The sequence below is a fragment of the Macrotis lagotis genome, chromosome 5, assembly GCF_037893015.1.
Source record: "Macrotis lagotis isolate mMagLag1 chromosome 5, bilby.v1.9.chrom.fasta, whole genome shotgun sequence".
NCBI lineage: Eukaryota > Metazoa > Chordata > Mammalia > Peramelemorphia > Peramelidae > Macrotis > Macrotis lagotis.
This window is the reverse complement of record NC_133662.1, coordinates 49,104,980-49,124,581: the sequence shown is the minus strand read 5'-3', so window position 1 is coordinate 49,124,581 and position 19,602 is coordinate 49,104,980. Positions and strand designations below refer to the sequence as shown.

The 19,602-nt window shown below is 31.2% G+C and overlaps 1 long non-coding RNA gene and 1 pseudogene across 1 annotated transcript in view; both read left to right on the top strand.

Moving 5' to 3' along the window:
* The window catches only part of LOC141523798 (uncharacterized), a 407,543-nt gene that overhangs the window by 62,501 nt on the left and 325,440 nt on the right, over positions 1-19,602 (top strand). The gene's annotated exons all lie outside the window — the stretch shown is intronic.
* Positions 3,076-18,824, top strand: LOC141487755 (F-actin-capping protein subunit alpha-2-like; annotated as a pseudogene).

Genomic DNA, 19,602 nt, shown 5'->3' with positions numbered 1-19,602 from the left:
TAAACCAAGATCTTTTGCCTTCTGGAATATCATATTCCAATCTCTACAAGCCCTTAATGTAGATACTGCCAGATCCTGTGTAATCCTGATATGGAGTCTCAGTAGTTGAATTGTTTGTTTCTGACCGCTTTTAGAATTTTCTCATTGATTTGGGAGTTTTGGAATTTTGCTACAATATTCCTGGAAGTTTTTATTTGGATATCTCTTTCAGGATATGACCAGCGAATTCCCTCAATTTCTATTTTACCCTCTGCTTCTAGGATCTCAGGGCAATTTTGCTGTATTATTTCTTGAAATATGAAGTCTAGGCTCATTTCCTGGTCATGGCTTTCAGGTAGCCCAATAATTTTTAAATTATTTAGTTCTGGATCTGTTTTCGAAATTTGTTGCTTTTCCAATGGGATATTTCACATTTTCTTCTAATTTTTGTTTTTCTGGGAAGAGTTGTATTTCTTCCTGATTTCTTGCAAAGTCATCAGCTTCCTTTAGTTCAATTCTGTATTTGAGGAGCTATTTTCTTCAGAGAGATTTTTTATCTCCATTTCCAGCTGGCCAGTTCTGCTTTTTAAGGCATTCTTCTCCTTATTTGCTTTTTGTTTTGCTTTTTCCCTTTAGGCCTAAACTGGTTTTTAGAATACCATTTTCTTTAATATTTTTTTCTATTTCTTTCACCAACCTGTTGATTTGGTTTTCATGACTTTTCTACATTGCTCTCATTTCTCCTCCCAATTTTTCCTCCACCTCCCTTAGTTGCTTTTCAAAGTCTTTTTTGAGCTCATCCATAGTCTGAGCCAATTTTCTATTTCTTTTGGATGTTTTGGATACAGAAGATTTGATTTTGTTTTCATCTGAGTAAGTGTTTTGATCTTCCCTGGCACTAAAGTAATTCTCTATGGTCAGATTATTCTTTCTCTGTTGTTTACTCATTTCCTTAGCCCAAGACTAATTTACACCACTTCCAAGGCTTTGGGGATTTTTGAGGGGAACACCCCACTGGGACCTTTATTCCTCCAAGGTCTTATGCTCCTTTCCTTATGATTTGATATGTAGGGGACCACAGCATTTCCCTCTGCCCTGGAGCTGTAAGTTGCACTCCTACTCTTAGTATGGAAGCCCAAACTGCAACCTGGATCTGAGTGTGGGCACACAGTAGAGTCCTACCCCGAGGGAAAACAGAGAAATTTCTATAGTCTCCCCTGACCCTCTTACCATCTGTGGGTTGTGCTCTGGAGGTGCAGGTTGCTTTCTCCAGATTCATGCTGCAGTTTCTGCCACTGGTGCTCCTCACTCCACACTCATTCTGCTGTAGCAGAATTCTCTCACCACCCTTTCAAGCTGTTCTGGGGCTGCTTTGAGACCAAGGATTTTTCCAACACCTTGTCCTGGTGAAACACACCTTTCTTGCAGAACTTCTAAGCTATCTTGGACTGAGAAAATATATCACTCAGTCTTTCTGTGGGTTCTGCACCCCTAAATTTTGACTAGCATCATAATTTCACAGGTTTTGGAGTTTGAGCGGTAAAGAGTTCCTGGGAAATGCTGCCTTCATGCCCCCATTTTAGCTCCACCCCAGAAAGAATCTCTTAACACAACAACACATCATCATGGTTCCATCACTGGAGCAGGCCAGAAGCTAAATCCCACACCCAAGGGAGTCCAACAGGGAATACACCCCTCAAATATAAGCAACTTTCCATAGAAAGCAAGAACTAAGCACTGAAGTCCAGAGAAAGCTAGTACAAAGACTCAGAAGTCCAACCCAAAGAATGTGGGAAAGTGTAGGACCAGAGTCCAATTCTCACATAAATACATCAAGTCATCAGAAAGGGGGTGTGGAGCTTGACTATAGAAAGTTACTATGGTGATGGGGAGGATAAACACATAAAATTAGAAGAGTAGAATAGTATCAGAATGACTACCTGTGAAACTTCAAAGAAGAGTATAATTTGATTTCAGGACCAAAATGAATTCTTAAGAGCTAAAATGGATTAAAAAGCATATTAGAGGTGCAGCTAGGTGGTGCAGTAGATAAAGCCCCAGTCCTGGAATCAGGAGGACCTGAGTTCAAATCCAGCCTCAGACACTTAATCATTACATAACTTTGTTACCTTGGGCAAGTCACTTTACACCATTACCTTAAAAATGTAAATTTAAAAAAGCATATTAGTGAAGTAGAAGGAAAAAATTGAAAAAAATAGAGTATTTCAAGAGAATCATAAAAAGAGTAAATAGAATGGGAAAAATTTTACTGAGAAATATGACTAAAAATATAATTGATCTAATGGTAAATAAAATAGTTCATTGAAGAAGATAATTCCTTAAAAATTAGCATTGACCAAGTGGAAATTAATGACTCCATACTACATGAACCTATGATAAAACAAAATCAATAAAGTAAAGAAATAAAGAAAAAAATGGAACTTTATCATTGCAAAAACAACTGACATAGGAAAAATTTCCAAGGGAAATAATATAAGAATTATTAAAAACCATGATCAAAAAAGAAACAGAAAACTCCCCTAATATATTAGAATCAAAGGGTAAAATTGAAAGAATTCACTGAAAGAGATCCCAAAATGACAACTCCCAGGAATATCATAGCTAAATTTGAAAGTTCAGAGATGAAGGAGAAAGTATTGTAAGCAAACAAAAAGAATTCAAATATCATGGAACTACAATTAGGATTATTCAGTGATGAACAGAATTTGGTAGCTTCCACATTAAAGAAACTGAGGGTTTGAAAATTGTTATACTGGAAGTCAAAAGAATTAGGAAAACAATCAGAAAATACCTACCCATGAAAACTTAATGGAATTTTACAGAGGGAAAAAGAATGTCAAATGAGAGGATTCTCAAGCATTTCTAAATAAATGACCATTACTGATTATAAAAATATTTACCTCCAAATACAAATCTCAAGGGCAATATAAAAAATTATAAAAAGAAATAAGAAAGGAAAAGCAACAGAGATTCAGTAAGGTTGCACTGTTTGTATATACATGATAAGATAATATTTGTAATGCTTAAGAACTGTATTGCTATGAAAGCAAATAGGAGTATATGTAGAAGAAGGATATGGATATAAGGTGAGTTTGATGGTATGATGTGCCAAAAATAAAGATTTGAAAAAGAAAATTTCACTGGAAGTTTGGGGTTAATTATTCTATATAAAACAGTCATGAAAGACATATTATAATAAAGGGGAAGATGAGGGAGGTGGCAGACAAAACTTAAACCTTACTCTCATCAAAATGGGTTCAAAGAGCAACACACCCAAGTAACTATAGAGATTCATCTTAGCCCATTAGAAAGTTAAAAATTAATGAGGAATAATGGAAGGGAGAGGGAGTATGTTAAATGTTTGAGTATACTGAGGAAATTAGTGATCAGAAGTAAAATACTTTTGAGAAGAGAAAGGGTGTGGTATAAGAGAGGAAGGGGAATAAACAAACAAAAATAGCATGGATGGAAATACACAATTAGTTATCAAAACTATGAATTCAACGATAAAAATAGAAGTGTATAATCAAATTGACTGAAAACCAGAATCCTACAATATTTTGTTTACAAAAATCCACATCTGAAGCAGAAAGATAACCACAAGGTAAATCTAAGGGGCTGGAGCAGAATTTATAAGGCTTCAGTTGAATCAAAGAAGCAGGGATAGCAGTCAAGTTTTGAGCAACAGTAAAATATATATCTAATTAAAGATTAAAGAGATAGATACCTTGATGAAAGGTACCACAGATAATGAAGTCATATCACATATATATATATATATATATATATATATATATATATGCTCCAAATGGTATAGCATCTTAATTATTGAAGAAGAAATTGAATGAGGTACATGAAAAAATAGATAATACAGCTGTATGAGTGCATAATGTCAACATTCCCTTTTGGAACTAGATGGATCTATCCAAATAATAAAAAAGAAAGACATTAAGGAAGTGAATAAAATTCCAAAAAAGTTAAATATATTAGATCTCTGGAGAAAATTGAATATAAACAGAAGGGAATATACTCTTTTTCTCAGTAGTACATGAAACCTGCACAAAAAGTGACCCTGTATTAGGACATAAAACTTCAGAATCAATCCTTTTTAGAGCATAATGAAATAAAAATTACATTCATTAATAAAAAATATATATGAATTAAAATCAATTGGAAATTAATCAATCCAAAAAAATAAAAAATTCAAGTGGGTCAAAGAACAAATCAAAGAAATTGATAATTTCATTTAATAAAATAACAAAATGACAATATACTAAAATCTCTGGAATGCTGCAGCAGCAGTAGTTATGGGAAATTGCTTACAAAAGTAAAGAAAAGACAGATGAATGAATTGGATAAATAATTAAAATAAAAGAGCAAATTAAAAATTCTAATTTAACATCTAATCTTAAAAATCAAAAAGAGATTAATAGAATAGAAAGTAAGAAAACCATTGAATTAATATATAAGCCTAGAAGTTGGTTTTATTAAAAAAATCAACAAAATAGTTAAACATTTCATTAGTTTGATTTAAAAAAAGGAAAGAAGAAAATTGAATTCCTAGTGTCAAAAATGAAAGGGGTGAATTCACCACAAATGAAAGGAAAATTATGACAGTTTTTAGGACCTGTTTTGACCCATTGTATGCCAATAAATTTGACAGTCTTGATTAAATGGATAAATATTTGAAAAAATATAAAATAATCAGATAGACAGAATAAAATACATAACCTAATAACAGACAAATTGAATAAGCCATCAATAAATTACCTAAGAAACAAATCACCTATACCAGATCAATTCACAATCAAATTCTACCAAACAATTCTATGTAAATTTGTTGAACATTAAGAAAGGAAATTTAAAAAAAAGAAATCATACCAAATACCTTTCGTGGCACAAATATGTTGCGAATCCCAAAGCAGGTAAAGTCAAAATCAAAAAAGAAAATTGTAAACCAAATGCCCTAATTGATAGTGATGCAAATATTTTAAATATTAGCAAGGAGATTACTAGCAAAAAAATTCATATGATTATTTCAATCAATACAGAAAAAAGATTTTGACAAGATGCAGTGTCCATTATTATTTAAACAAAGCACTACAAAGATTGAATTAAATGGAGTTCATTTAAGAGGATAAGTAATACTTATCTAAAACTATCATCCAACATGATTTATAATGAGAATAAGCTAGAAGCCTTATACAATGCAAGTTTATTATCACCTATAATATTTAATATTGTGCTAAAAGTTTTAGGTATAATAATGAAAAAAAGAAATTAAAGGAATTAGAATAGTCATTGAAGAAACAAAACTATCACTCTACATGTGATATTTACTTAGAATATCCTAGAGAAAAACTACTTGAATTTATTACCAAGTGTAGCAAAGTTGCAGATACTAAATAAATGCACATAAATCATAAATATTTCTCTATATAACAACAAAGTTTAGCAGGAAGAGGTAGAAAGAGAAATCAAAATTAAAATGGCAGTAGACAGAATAAAATACTTGGGAGTCTATTTGCCAAGCTAAAAACCTGAGGAACTGTATAGATGTAACTGTAAAACACATTTCACACAAATAAACTCATATGTAAAGAATTGGAAAAAATTAATTGTTATGAAAAATGGTGTAAATATAATAAAATGACAATTCTTCCTAAATCAAACTTTGTATCATAAAATGAAAAATATTTAAACAATCTGGTACTTCATAAGAAAGAGATTGGTGGATCAGTGGAATAAACTGACATCATAAAAAGTTCATGGTTATCTTGTATAATTTCAGTTTTAAAATAAGAACTCATTATTGGACAATAACTGCTAGAAAAAAGTGGTGAACAGTATGTTGGAAAGTAGGTATAGACCAGCATTTCACACTGTGCATCAAGATAAGGATACATGATTTTCACAAAATAAGGGTGTTAACATAAAACAAATTAAAAGAAAATGGAACAGTTACTGTCTCAGATTTATAGATAAGAGAAGAATTTAGGACCAAAAGAGATTGTGAGAATATTACAAAATGTAAAGCATAATTTTGATTATATAATAACATAAAAAAATTACATTAACAAAATCAAGGCAACCGAAGCCATAAGGAAAACAGAAAACTGGGTGAAATTTTTACTGTGACTATTTTTGATAAGGATTTCTTGTTCAAATACATAGAGAAGTTAATCACATATATTAGATTGCCAGACATTCCATTATTGATAATGGTCAAAGGATAAGAACAGGTAATTCTCAGATGAAGAAATTAAAGTTATCTATAGTCATGCAAAAATGTCCTAAATCATGATTAATTGGTGAAATGTAAATTAATAGATGTCTGAGATACAACCTCATTTCTATCAGAGTAGCTAAAATGGAAAAAAATGAAAATGTTTGATGCTAGAGGAGATGTAAGAAAAATGGGACACTAACATGGTTGGTTGAGTTGTGAACTGATGTCAAATGACTATTAAAAACTTTGGTCCAGTAATACCATTGTTAGGTCTATATCAAAACAAAAATCAAAAAAAAAAAAAGAAAAGAATCTATCTATACAAAAAATATTTATAGTAACTTTTTGTGATGGCTAAAAATTGGAAATCAAAGGAAAGTTATGATAGGGGAGTGACTAAGGAAGCTTTGGCATGTGTTTGTGATGAAATATTATTGTTCTAAAGAAATAACAAGAAAAATGATTTCAGAAAAACCCAGAAAGATTTAGTAGAATTTATGCATAGTGAAGTGAAAAGAACCAGTAGGACATTGTACACAATAATAAGAATATTACTAGAAGAAACATGACTGACCAAGCTATTATCAGTAATACAGTGATCCAAGACAATCCCAAAGGACTAATCATGAAATATATTATCCTCTTCAAGATAAAAAAAATGATAATGATTAAATACAATCAATGCTATCTTTCACTTAATTTTTCTTTTATTTATATCTTATTGTGAAAATGACTAATATAAAATATTTTTCATATTTTTACAAATGATAAAAACCTTTTCATATTATACCAATATAAAGATAAGAACAATAGCAAATAGTAAGAATGGAAACTGTTTAAAGTTTAAGTAACAAGTTTGTACTTGAAGACAAAATAAAGCCAATGAAATTAGAATTCTTTCTTTTTATTGCAGAGAATTATGGATGAATAACAATTTATTTATCATTGGACTAAATTTGTATCTTAGTCTTTTCAAGTTGTCTTATCCACTTTGTTTTTCACTTTATGTTATAAGGATTAAATTCTGTGGGTCTGTATGTGGGTATGTGTTTGCCTTTAAGTAGGGGAAGGAGGGGACAGATTAATCGATCCACAAAAATACTGAAAATAAAATCAATGAACTAAGACTACATTATTCTGTTGACAGTCATAAATAGACTTCTCTCCTAAATAGATATGAATATTTGTCTCTTCCTTTTATTATTATTATTATTATTATTATTATTATTATTATTATTATTATTATTCATTGCCTATTAGGACATCTCCTTAAAGCAAGTATGCCATTTTAAAAAAAAATTATTGTATAAAAGTTCATTTATCATTAACTTTTAAATATTTATTGTTCTATTATTTAAAAGAATATTAGGGATATTCAGCACATTTGTAAACATGGATAATTACAGAAAACCATCTTTCCAAGAACCAATTTATTTTCCTTTTAAAGCAACTTTGAACAACAAATGATTATTTTCATAGCTGCTCCAACATCACAACACTCCTGTACCTTCTTATTTTACATGATTCTAATTCAAACTTCTGTGCCAATCTTACTTAAAGGGTTCACATAATGAACTCAAGGTCTTCCTCTGATTTAATAACACAGGAGTTCCAGAGTACTTCTTTGCTTAGTCATGTGTTGAATCTCACTAGTTTTCTCATCAAAAATGTTCTTAGGTATTTTAATTAAGGGATAACAAGGTGGTATATTGGATAGTGGGCCAGACTTGGAACAAATAAAAAATAATGAGCTCATATCCAGTTTTAGATATTTGTTAGCCAAATGATCTAGAGTAAATTACTTAATTTCTTTTTTCCTCAGTTTCTTTATCAGTCAAGAGGGATAATACTAATACTTAATTACCAGAATTACTATATGGATCAATTTAAATATTTCTAAAAACATTTAGAAAATACAATGTTAGCATGTGCTATAAATATTTCAGTTATTACAATTATCAATATTTTATACCATTTTTACTTATGCATTATTGCCAACAGCATGCTTCATTATGCTTAAACCAATTGATTTTTCCATATGATTTGAAATGCTTAGAATTTTAATGTGAGAAAATGCTGTTCCCTGATTTAATAAAATTTGGTATCAACAGCAATGGTACAACTAATTTTTCATTAATTTATATAATTGTATATTTATAGATGTATATATTCCTTTAATTTTTTTAAAAGCAATGTCTATATATATATATATATATGTATATATATATATATGATTCATTTTCACCATTATATGTCTTCTCAATGAGAACTGAATAAGCATCCCACATTTTAACATCAACAATTAATATCTATATAGTGAGGACTTCTGGAATCAATATGATCGCTTAAATCTTGCATGCTCCCAGAGGTTTTCCCTAAACAACATTAAATGAAGCATCTACACAGACATTAAAGCTACAGATTCCAACAAAATAAGGCAAGATCAAAGCAAGTTTTCAACTTTGAAGATCATGGAAGATCTTCATTGAACATCTTCATTTCTCTGTTTCTTCAGGGAAACAGGGAAAGTAAATACCAGCAAGACTGGAAAGCAGAAAAGCCAACTGGAGCCTTTTAGGCACAGTGAAGGCCTATCCCAGCACCCTGACAACAGCACAAGTCCAAGCTACAATGTAAGCCAGCAGGGAGGATCCCAATCCCAGACAAAAGCTAAAAACTAGGAACATTTGGGTAAAAGATAGAACTGAGTTGGGAACAAAACACTGCATAGGCAGAACCTGAACATAAAGGAGAAAATGAACCTCTTCAAAGCCAATGCCTGGGCTACATAGGTACCATTTTGGTCAGTGATAATCCAGGAATAAGACCCCAACCAAACAGAAACAGAGTTTAAACAGTCAAAATGAACAAAAAAGTAAAAGACTGCTAAATATAGAAAATTTCTATGCAGAAAGAGAGAATAACAATGCCTTCTCAGAAAAAGAAAGCAGTATAAAGTTAACTATATAACAAGTCTCAAAGGAGTCTATGGATTGGACACAAATGGAAAACCTCATACAAGAGCATTAAAAAAATTAAAACCAAGGAAGAGAGGAAGAAGAAAAATGGAAAAGGAAATTAGAACCTGAGCCAAATCCTGAAAAATTGACCAAAGAATTCAACTCATCTAAAACTCCAATCAACCACCTAGAAAGGTATTGCATCTAAACAAAAAGTAAAATTAATGAACTAGAAAAGGAAACACAAAACCTAGCTGAAAAATAAATTAAACACTAAAAATTAGAATTGGAAAAATTGAAATCAATGAATCTAAGACACCAAGATTCCATCAAGAAAAATAAAAAGACTGAAAGAACTGAAGAAAATACAAAGTACCATGTAGGAAAAATACATAACCTGGAAAATAGATCCAGGAGAAATAATTTATGAATTGTTTACAGAAAGCCTCTATCAAAACAAATAATATGGAAAAATATTTCAGGAACTTCCCAGGGAAATGTGTCCACATTTCCTAGATGACGAAGGGAAAAATTTTCCATTTAAAGTATACACACAACTCTTCCAGAAAGAGACCCCAGGATAAAAACTCCAAGGACTATCATAGCCAAATTCCAGAATCCTCAAATAAAGGAGAAAGTATTACAAGCAGGGGAAAAAAGAATAAATTTAAATACAAAGGAAGCACAATCAAACTTAAGAGGACTTATCAGTTTCAACACTGAAAGACCCAAATACATGGAATGCCATATTTCAGAAGACAAAGGGTTTTGGATTATAACCCAAGAATTTACTACCCTGCAAAATTCAGCATATTCTGTCAGGGGGGAAAGATGAATGTTCAATAAAGCAGAGATTTTCTAAAATTTCCTGATATAAAGACCAGAACTGACCAGAGGACTGAATCTTCAAATACAAGACTCAAGAGATAAACAAAAAAGTAAACAGAAATGGGGAAAAACAGATGTTAGTCATGAACATTAAAAGATGTACAGTCCTACAAGGGAGGATAACACTTGGAACTCTTGAGAATATTTCTCTTAAGATAGTTAAAGAATTGTATATAGTTGAAGATATTGAACTTAGAGGAAATGGATACAGTGAATTCATGTCCTTCTACTGAAAAAGACCAAAATGAAATCACTATATTTGAGACAAATTGCAGGGTATAACACTGTGGCTGATCAGATCAATACAAGCTCAGAATGCTTTACCATAAGTTGTACACAAATAGCCTAGGTGAAAAGTTGGAGAAATTTATTTAGCCTTACTTTTTATTCTAAACTTATGTATCTCATGTTTCCATTGACATATTTTAATTCTGGCTTGCTCATAGAGCTCAGCACTTTAACTGGTGGCAGCATCCTATACTGCCAGTCTTGTGCCTGTGTCTCCCATACCCTACAATCTATTGTAATGTTCTTAAAAGAGACCTTAAGAGTATTCCAGTATTTGGAGTACATAGAGATGTTTTACCTAATGAAATCAGAATTGACTTAAATTTATTAACTCCTTATAGGTTTGCAGTATCATAGAGGCAGTGGGTGGGAACCTACTTAGAATAGTTGAACATAAAGAAATTAGAATGTGACCTTATATTATTTCAACGTTTACTTAAAGGGGACTAAAGGACCATGACTGAGGTAATAAAGAGACAGAGAGAGAGAGAGTATACCCAATACAGTTTTATAGTTTTATAGGGTTATGGCTTTTATATATATATATATATATATATATAGGTTAATGAAATTATTTGACTTTGCATGATGTTTTGGCCTCATGAGAATTGTGTATCCATGGAAGGTATCTGAAAAGGGGGTAAGCTATATAATGATTACAATTTGATATGATTCATGACTCTTGAGAAGTATATTTCTAAGAAGAAAGAAGAAGGGAAGGTACATAATGATTAAGAGGCAGTTCTGTTTATCAATCAATCAATAAACTATTCAGAGTAAATTGTTTTATGAAAGATTTTCAACATTCATCCATATGCATATGTATATTTTTAAGTTATGAAATTTACTTCCACCCTCCCTTCCTAACCCCTCCCCTCAGCAGCAAACACTCAGGTTAACATTTTACATATATATTTGTGATAAACATGTTTACAGATTAAATAATTTTGATATGAGGAATTAGGAATAAGGGAAAGATATATATATATACATATATATATTTATATTTAATGAAATGCTCTTCAGATTTCAAAGGATTTTTAATTTTGTTTTGTTTTGTTTTATTTGGTTTTCTTCCTCTGGATGACAATAGCATTGTAGAAAGTATTGCTTAATATGGTTGTCCTAGCTGTCTGACTTACTGAAAGGAGCTGCTTCCATTAAAATTGCTCATCTCAAAATGTTGTTAACGTGTACATTATGGTCTTCATTATGCTTCCTTTGCTCAGTATCAAATCCTGCAAATCATCTTATGCTTTTCTAGAGTTCAACCATTTATGGTTTCCTAAACAATAAATAGGACTAGAAGTGGACTTGCTAGATAATGAACAGTTATATTGGTCTTTGGGAATAGTTTCATATTGCCCTCCAGAATGGTTGCTTCATTTTGCAACTACACAAGTAATGCATTAATATTCCAGTGCTCTCACAGTATCTCCAACATTGATCATTTTCCCTTTTTGTCATCATAGACAATCTAATAGGTGTGGTGATACCTTGGAGTTGTTTTAATTTGCAATTCTCTACTCAATAATGATTGGGAGCATTTTTTCATATGGTTGAATATAGCTTTAATTTCTTCATTTGAAAGCTATCTATTCATATGCTTTGACCAGTTATCTATTAGGAATAATTTGTAATGTTAAAAAATTTATGCAATTCTCTGTATATTTTAGAAATGAGAACTTTATCAGAACTCCTAGTTGTGAAGATTCTTTCCCAGTTTCCTATTTTACTTCTCATTTTGACAGCACTGATTTTATGAGTATGAAACTTTTTAATTTAATATAGTCTACATCATTCATTTTGCAGTTTTTAATGTACTCTATTTCTTATTTGGTTATAAATTCATTCCCTTTTCATAGATCTGCTAGAATATTTCTTGGTTAATTTATTTATTTATCTATAGCATCACCCTTTAGGTCTAAATCCCATACTGATTTTGACATTATTTTGTTGTTGGATACCATTTTCCAGTTTTCTGAACTATTTTTTGTCAAATAATGAGTTCTTATGACAGAAGCTGATGTATTTGGGTTTGTCAATTGGTAAAGTTCTGTTATGATTTATTGAAGTTTCTTTTGAACCTATCCTAATTCATTAATCCATTATTCTATTTCTTAACCAGTAGCAGATAGTTTTGATAATTGCTGTTTTATAATATAGTTTAAATCTGGTAGAGCTAGGCCGCCTTCCTTTACTTATTTTTTTTTTTCATCAGTTCCCTTGGTAATCTTGACTGTTTGTTGTTCCAGATGAATTCTGTTGCTATTTTTCTAGCTCACTACAATAGTTATTTGGTAGTTTGATTGATATGACACTGGATAAGAAATTTAATTTGGGTAGAATTGTCCTTTTTATTATATTAGATAGACCTAACCATGAGCAATTGTCATTTTTCCAGTTATTTTTATCTTACTTTTACTTCAGTGAGATGTCCTTTATAACTGTTCTTGAACAGTTTCTGGGTTAGTCTTGGGAGGTAAATTCCCATATATTTAATGTATTTAATGTTGTCTGTAGTTACTTTAAAATGGAGTTTCTCTTTCTATCTCTTGTTCTTGGGCTTTGTTGATCATATATAAAAATGCTGATGATTTTTGTGGGTTTATTTTTATCCTGCTACTTTGCTGAATTTGCTAATTGTTTCAAGGAGTTTTTGAGATACTTTTGTCAGGTTTTATAAGCCTACCATCACATCATTTGCAAAGAGTGAAAGCTTTGCTTCCTCATTACCAATTCTGATTCCTTCAATTATTTGTTCTTCTCTTATTGCTAAAGTTGGCAGTTCTAATAATATATTGGATAGTAATGGCAATAATAGGTATCCTTGTTTCATCCGTGATATTTTTGGAAATGCTCTTAATTCATCCCCATTATATACAATATTTGTTTATAGTTTTAGATAGACACTATTTATTATTTTAATGAAAACTCCATTCATTCCTAAATTTCTAGCATTTTAATAGACTTCAATGTTGTATTTTATCAAAGGCTTTTTCAGCATCATTGAGATAATCCTATGTTTCTGACCTGATCATGGTGTATTGTCCTAGTAATAATTGGTTCCAGTTGAATTGATAAATTTATTCAATGTTTTGGCAACAAAATTGATAAAGGAGATTGGTCTATAATTTTCTTTGTCTTTTTTATTCTTCCTGGTTTAGGTATCAGCACCATATTGGTATGATAAAAAAAATTGGGCAGAATCACTTCTTCTGTTTTTAAAAATAGTTTATAGAATGGGAATTAATTTTTCTTTAAATGTGTGGTAGAATTAACATATCCATCTGGACCTGGAGAATTTTTTCTTAGGGAATTTATTAATGGTTTCTTCAATTACTTTTTTCTGAAATGGCATTATTCAAGTATTTTATTTCCTCTTATGTTTATCTGAGCAGTTTGCATTTGTGTAAATATTAATCCCTTTCACTCAGGTTATACAATTTATTGACATACAGTTTGGCAAAGTAGCTCTGAAATGTCTCTCCAATTTCCTCCTCATTGGTGGTTAGTTCACCCTTTTTGTTTTTGTAACTGGTAATGTAGTTATCTTCTTTCTTTTTTTAAAGTCAGATTAAGCAAAAGTTCATCTATTTTATTGACTTCTTCATAAAACCAACCTTATTTTCCTTTATTAGATAAATAGGGGGTTTTGGTCGATTTTATTCATATCTCCCATGATTTTTTTTTTCAGTTTTTGCAAGGCAAACGTGGTTAAGTGGCTTGCCCAAGGCCGCACAGCTAGGTAATTATTAAGTGTCTGGGACCACATTTGAACTCAGGTAATCCTGACTTCAGGGACAGTGCTTTATCCACTGTGCCACCTAGCCACACTCCACTGCTCCGCCTAGCCACCCTATCCGATGATTTTAAGAATTTAGAATTTAGTATTTAATTACAGAACTTTAATTTGTTCTTTTTCTAGCTTTTTTAGTTATATACAAAGTTCATTGATCTTCTCTTTCTCCATTTTATTCATGTATGCATTTAAAGATATAGTTACTCCTTAAAACTGCCTTGACTGCATCCCATAAATTTTGGTATGATGTCTCATTGATATCATTATCTTCAATGTAATTATTGATTATTTTTATTATTTATTCTTTTATCCACTCATTATTTAAGATTAATTTAATTATTTCCCATTAATTTTTGGTTTATATTTCCATTTCCTTTTATTACATGTAATTTTTATTGCATCATGATCTGAGAAGTGTGCATTTATTATTTATCATTCAAGCACTATTTATCAGATATTAACAATTACAGCTTGACTGATTGCTTGATAATCTCAAAGTGTTATCAAAGTACCATCAAAGATTGATTGCTTGATTGATAATCAATATTATCTAAAAGTCATTAAGTTCCCTCTCCTCTTCTGTCTCATTAGAAGTGCATTTTTCATGAGTCTTGAATTATATCAAATTATAATCATTTTTGCCTTACCCCCTTTTCAAGTATCTTCCCAGGACAGGCTATCCTCTTGAACCAATGTTTCTTCCAAAGCCAAAACATTTCATCATCTATTTGTACCTGTTATCCAAAGCATAATTTCTCCCACACCTTACCCCACTCCCCACCCACAGTATTTAATCTCTTGTTAAGTAAAGTAAAGATTAAGTTTAACCCTGATTTAATTAACAATAAGCATTTCAAAGCATCCTAAGTACTGAGAGGCTCTGGAAATATCACTTGGGAACTTTACAAATAATTGTGAGTTATGGGAGACACTGACTCAAGACCATCCAGTTTATGATGCCCCTAACATAGAAAGTGTTAAGTTTTTGTCAGTACTGCAGAATTAAAGTGGTTCAAAGGATCCTGAGACACTGAAGTTTAGAGTTAACAAACCTGCTTTTTATCAGGGATATTAGGTCTCAAACATAATAATGTCTTCTTGGGTCTCTTCAATGGAGAGACAAGACCCCCATCATGCCCATATCCTCTAATTCCAATCTCTCCAATTCTATTCAATCCTTTAATTATCCTGAGAAGTAAAATTCTGTAGAGTTAGAAGTATTATATCTTCCCTTTTAGGACTATACTCAATTTGATAGTATTGACTAACATTTGTATTTTTTCTTTTTCCTTCCCCTTTTCATTTATCTTTTCATGTATCTCTTGAGTCATGTATTTGATGATTGAATTCTGTGTTCAGTTATGGGTTTAGTGTCAGGAAATTTTGAAAATCTTTTATTTCATTGAACATCCATCTTTTCCCCTGAAAGTACATGTTGAATTTTGCAGGATTGTAAATTATTGGTTAGGTATCATTTATGTATTATCAATAAAGTCAAAAAACAACAGATAAGAAGAGAAATTACATTTAAAGTAATTGTCAACAGCATGAGAAACTTATGAGTCTACTTGCTGGAGTAAACCAGGAACTATATGAACATAATTACAAAATACAAATTCCTTTTCATACAAATAAAGACAGATCTAAACAACTGGAAACTATTAATAGGTGAAGGGCATTCTGAGTTAATATAATAAAAAATGAAAGTACTTAAATTGATCTACGTTTTCAGTGTCATACTTATAAAAGTACCACAAAATAATTTATAGAGGTAGAACAAATAGTATCATTATTCAACTGGAGGATCAAGAATATCAAGAGAATTAAGAAAAATGAAAAGAAAGTTAGTCTAGCTGTACCACATCTAAAACTGTATTATAAAGTAGCCATCTTCAAAACTATTTGTTACTATACAAAGAATGATGGATCCCTGGAATAGATTAAGTACAAAAGAAGGAATAGTTAATGACAATGGTAATAGACTATTTAAAAAACCCAAAGACTTCAGTTTCTGGCATAAAAACTCACTACTTGGGGAAGAAAAAACTTCTGGGAAAACTGAAAAATAGTAGGACAGAAACTTGTCATAGACAAATAACTTACACTTTAAAGTAAGAAAAAGTTGAAATGGGTATATGATTAAGATATGAATAGTTGCCATAAGCTCTTAAGAGATCAGTGGATAGTTTATTATTCAGATCTATTGAAAGAGGATGAATTTATGAACAAACAAGAGTGAAAAAAATTATAAAATGAGAATTGGGTAATTTTGTTTATATTCTTTTACAGAAAGAAAAACAATACATCTGAAACTTAAAGGAAAGCAAAAACAACTTGGAAATCATTTTACAGTCATTGTATCATTTTATATATATATAGAAAGAAATTAGTATAGAAAATTTAACTTTTTGAACATAATTCAAAGAATTTTTTTAGAAAGTTGTAAAGGAAATATGTTTGGAACCTTTAATTCATATAATATTCATTAAACTTAATAGTGTCTAAATAATATTTTATCTTTGATAATTTAATTGAAATGATTTATGTCTTTAAATTAAATTAAAATTAAATCTCTAAACAATTAAATTGCTTTCAGTATGAATTATTTGAATTTCTTATTAAACAGAATATCAAAATTCACTCACTTAATCATAGAGTATTTAAAATTTTACAGTAGTTCTGGAAATTATAGTTCTGGAAAATTTTACAGTTTCATAAATTTGTACACTATATTTTAATTCTGAGATATCATGTGTTTGGTTAATGTGGAAGATATGTACAAATATTTTTGGTAGCTCCTACTAAAAGCATATTGTACTATCAAAATCCAATAGACTAGAGTTCATGGAAGGTAAGGGAGTGGAAGGAGACTGCCAGAGTCTGTCCTCTGTCCCTGGGACAGGACTCTGGTGCTTTGACTACATGCAGAATCTCACTATCTGGGGCCCCAGAGGGTTCAGGAGAGCTGTCAGAGTTTTACATCCTGAGGTCTTTGCAGGGGTGTCCCAATAATACTCAAAAGCTCAGGAAGCACCCCCAAACTAGGCACAAACTGGATAAATGAATGAAGAGACAAAAAAGGAATGTGACCATAGAAAATTACTTTGGCCACATGGAAAACCAAAATAAACAATATGAAGATGAGAAAGTCCAAGCTTCTGCATCTAAAGACTCCAAAATATATAGAAGTTTGGCTCAGGCTATGATAGGGTTTAAACGATATTTTGAAAATCAGATAAGGGAGGCAGAAGAAAACTTTGGAAAAGAAATGAGAGAGATGCAGGAATAACCTGAAAATGAAGTCAGAAGCTTAGTCGATTTGATTCAGAAAAATGTTGAAGAAAATAACATATTAAGAACCAGTTTAGGTCAAATGGATAAAACAGCTCAAAAAGTTATTGAGGAGAAGAATGCTTTAAAAATTAGAATTGGCCAGATGGGAAAGGAGATAAGAAAACTCTCTGAGGAAAACAAATACTTCAGATCTTGAATGGAGCTAAAGGAAACTGATGACTTTGCAAGAAATCAAGACAAAATAATTCAACACCAAAAGAATGAAAAACTAGAAGAAAATGTGAAACATCTCATTAAAAAAACAACTTGCCCCTTGTGGGGGCACACAGCAACAGGGACCATACTGCAAGAGGGAAGTCAGGTGGCCACTGCCACTACTGCTTGTCATCAGAAGGACAAAGGTAGATCTGAAGGAGTAGTTGCTGGATAAGGAGAAGGTGTGCATAGCAGCAAAATTCATCATCTATGTCCTCCCACCCCAGAGAATTGAAAGAAATATTTAATGATGTTCAATTACTGCTTAATAATGATAACCTTCGCAGGGACGGGGGAGCTCATGCATTTGCACAGTATAACTTGGACCAGTTTACGCCAGTGAAAATTGATGGTCATGATAATAACAGATCATAGTGATTTAGGAAATGGAAATTTTCTGGTTCCAAAAAATAGAATCTTTTTCAAATTGGATCATTTAAGAAAGGAAGCTAATGACCCCATGCCCTACAAAGATGAAAATTCCTTTGAAGCTCAGAGACATACAGTGGAAACTGCCATGAGAGCACATGTAAAGGAGCATTATCCAAATGGGGTCTTCACAGTTTATGGTAAAATTGTAGATGGACTTCAATCCATTGTTGTATGCATAAAAAGTCATCAGTTTCAGGCAAAAACCTTTTAGAATGGTCATTTGAGATCAGAGTGGAAGTTTACAATTACTCCTTCTACCAAACAAGTGGTTGATATCTTGAAAATTTAGGTTCCCTATTATGAAGACAGCAATGTTCGATTATTGAGCCATAAATGAATACAAGAATCCCTAACAGTGCCTAATGAAATCTAATCAGCAAAAGAATTTATTGAGATTGTAGAAGTGGCAATAAATGAACGTCAGACTTCCATCAGTAAGAATTGGCAGACTATGTTGGACACTACTTTCAAAGTCTTACATCGACAGTTGCCAGTTACACACACTAAGATTGACTGAAATTAGATCCTTAGTTACAAAATTGGGACAGAGATGCAGAATACTCAAGATGAACACTGCATAACTGGATCATTTTATCGTCCTTGTATAAAAATAAAGCTTTTGCAAAAGTATTCAGAACTGTCAAGTTACCCATTCAACATGGACTTCTGCCATTGAAAAAACACTGTAATTAAATAGTTTGGTTAGAGCATGAAGCTTAGCTAAACAATCTTTGTTTTTCAATTTTTTTTCCCTTATTTTCAAAGAGAGTTGGAAATCACATTAGGAAAGAAGTATTTTATTTCTTATGATGAAGAGAGGTGATTGTCTCTAGTTTTTGGTTAAGAAAAAATTAAAATATATGAAAACTATATTTAATTGATATAACCCTTTAATTAATTTTTTTATTAAGTGGAAAACTTTTTGAAATTTGCCAGATTCTTTTTAATGGTCAGTTCTAGTTTAAGATGGTTGATTGATTTAGCCATATATGCTGCTGAAGAAATTGTCTACCTTTCCCCCTTTCCTTCTATGTATGTAAGATTGAGTTTAGAGGTAATGTATTTTCTATATTAATTATGTGTAAACCTTTCAAGATAGTTATTTAGCTAACTTAGTGTTTAACTAAACTTTTTTTTATACAAGGGCTATTTTGAGATTTTGAAATTAAACAAATATATTTACTTCAGAATAGTATTTAATGTCTTCTTTCCTGTGACAGTTACTCAATTGAGCCTGGATTCTCATCTCCCCACAAGTTACATTTTATCACATAGCTACAAATTTATTATATAACAAGTCAGATTGTAAAATATATGAAATCCTGTATTTATGACCATGTTTGTTCCCCCCCCTTGGATTGAAATGTACTAAAATCCAATGGATTGAAATGTACTAAAATCCAATATGGCATTAAAATGAAAATTTTCCTATTTATCTGACAATGAAGTCACTT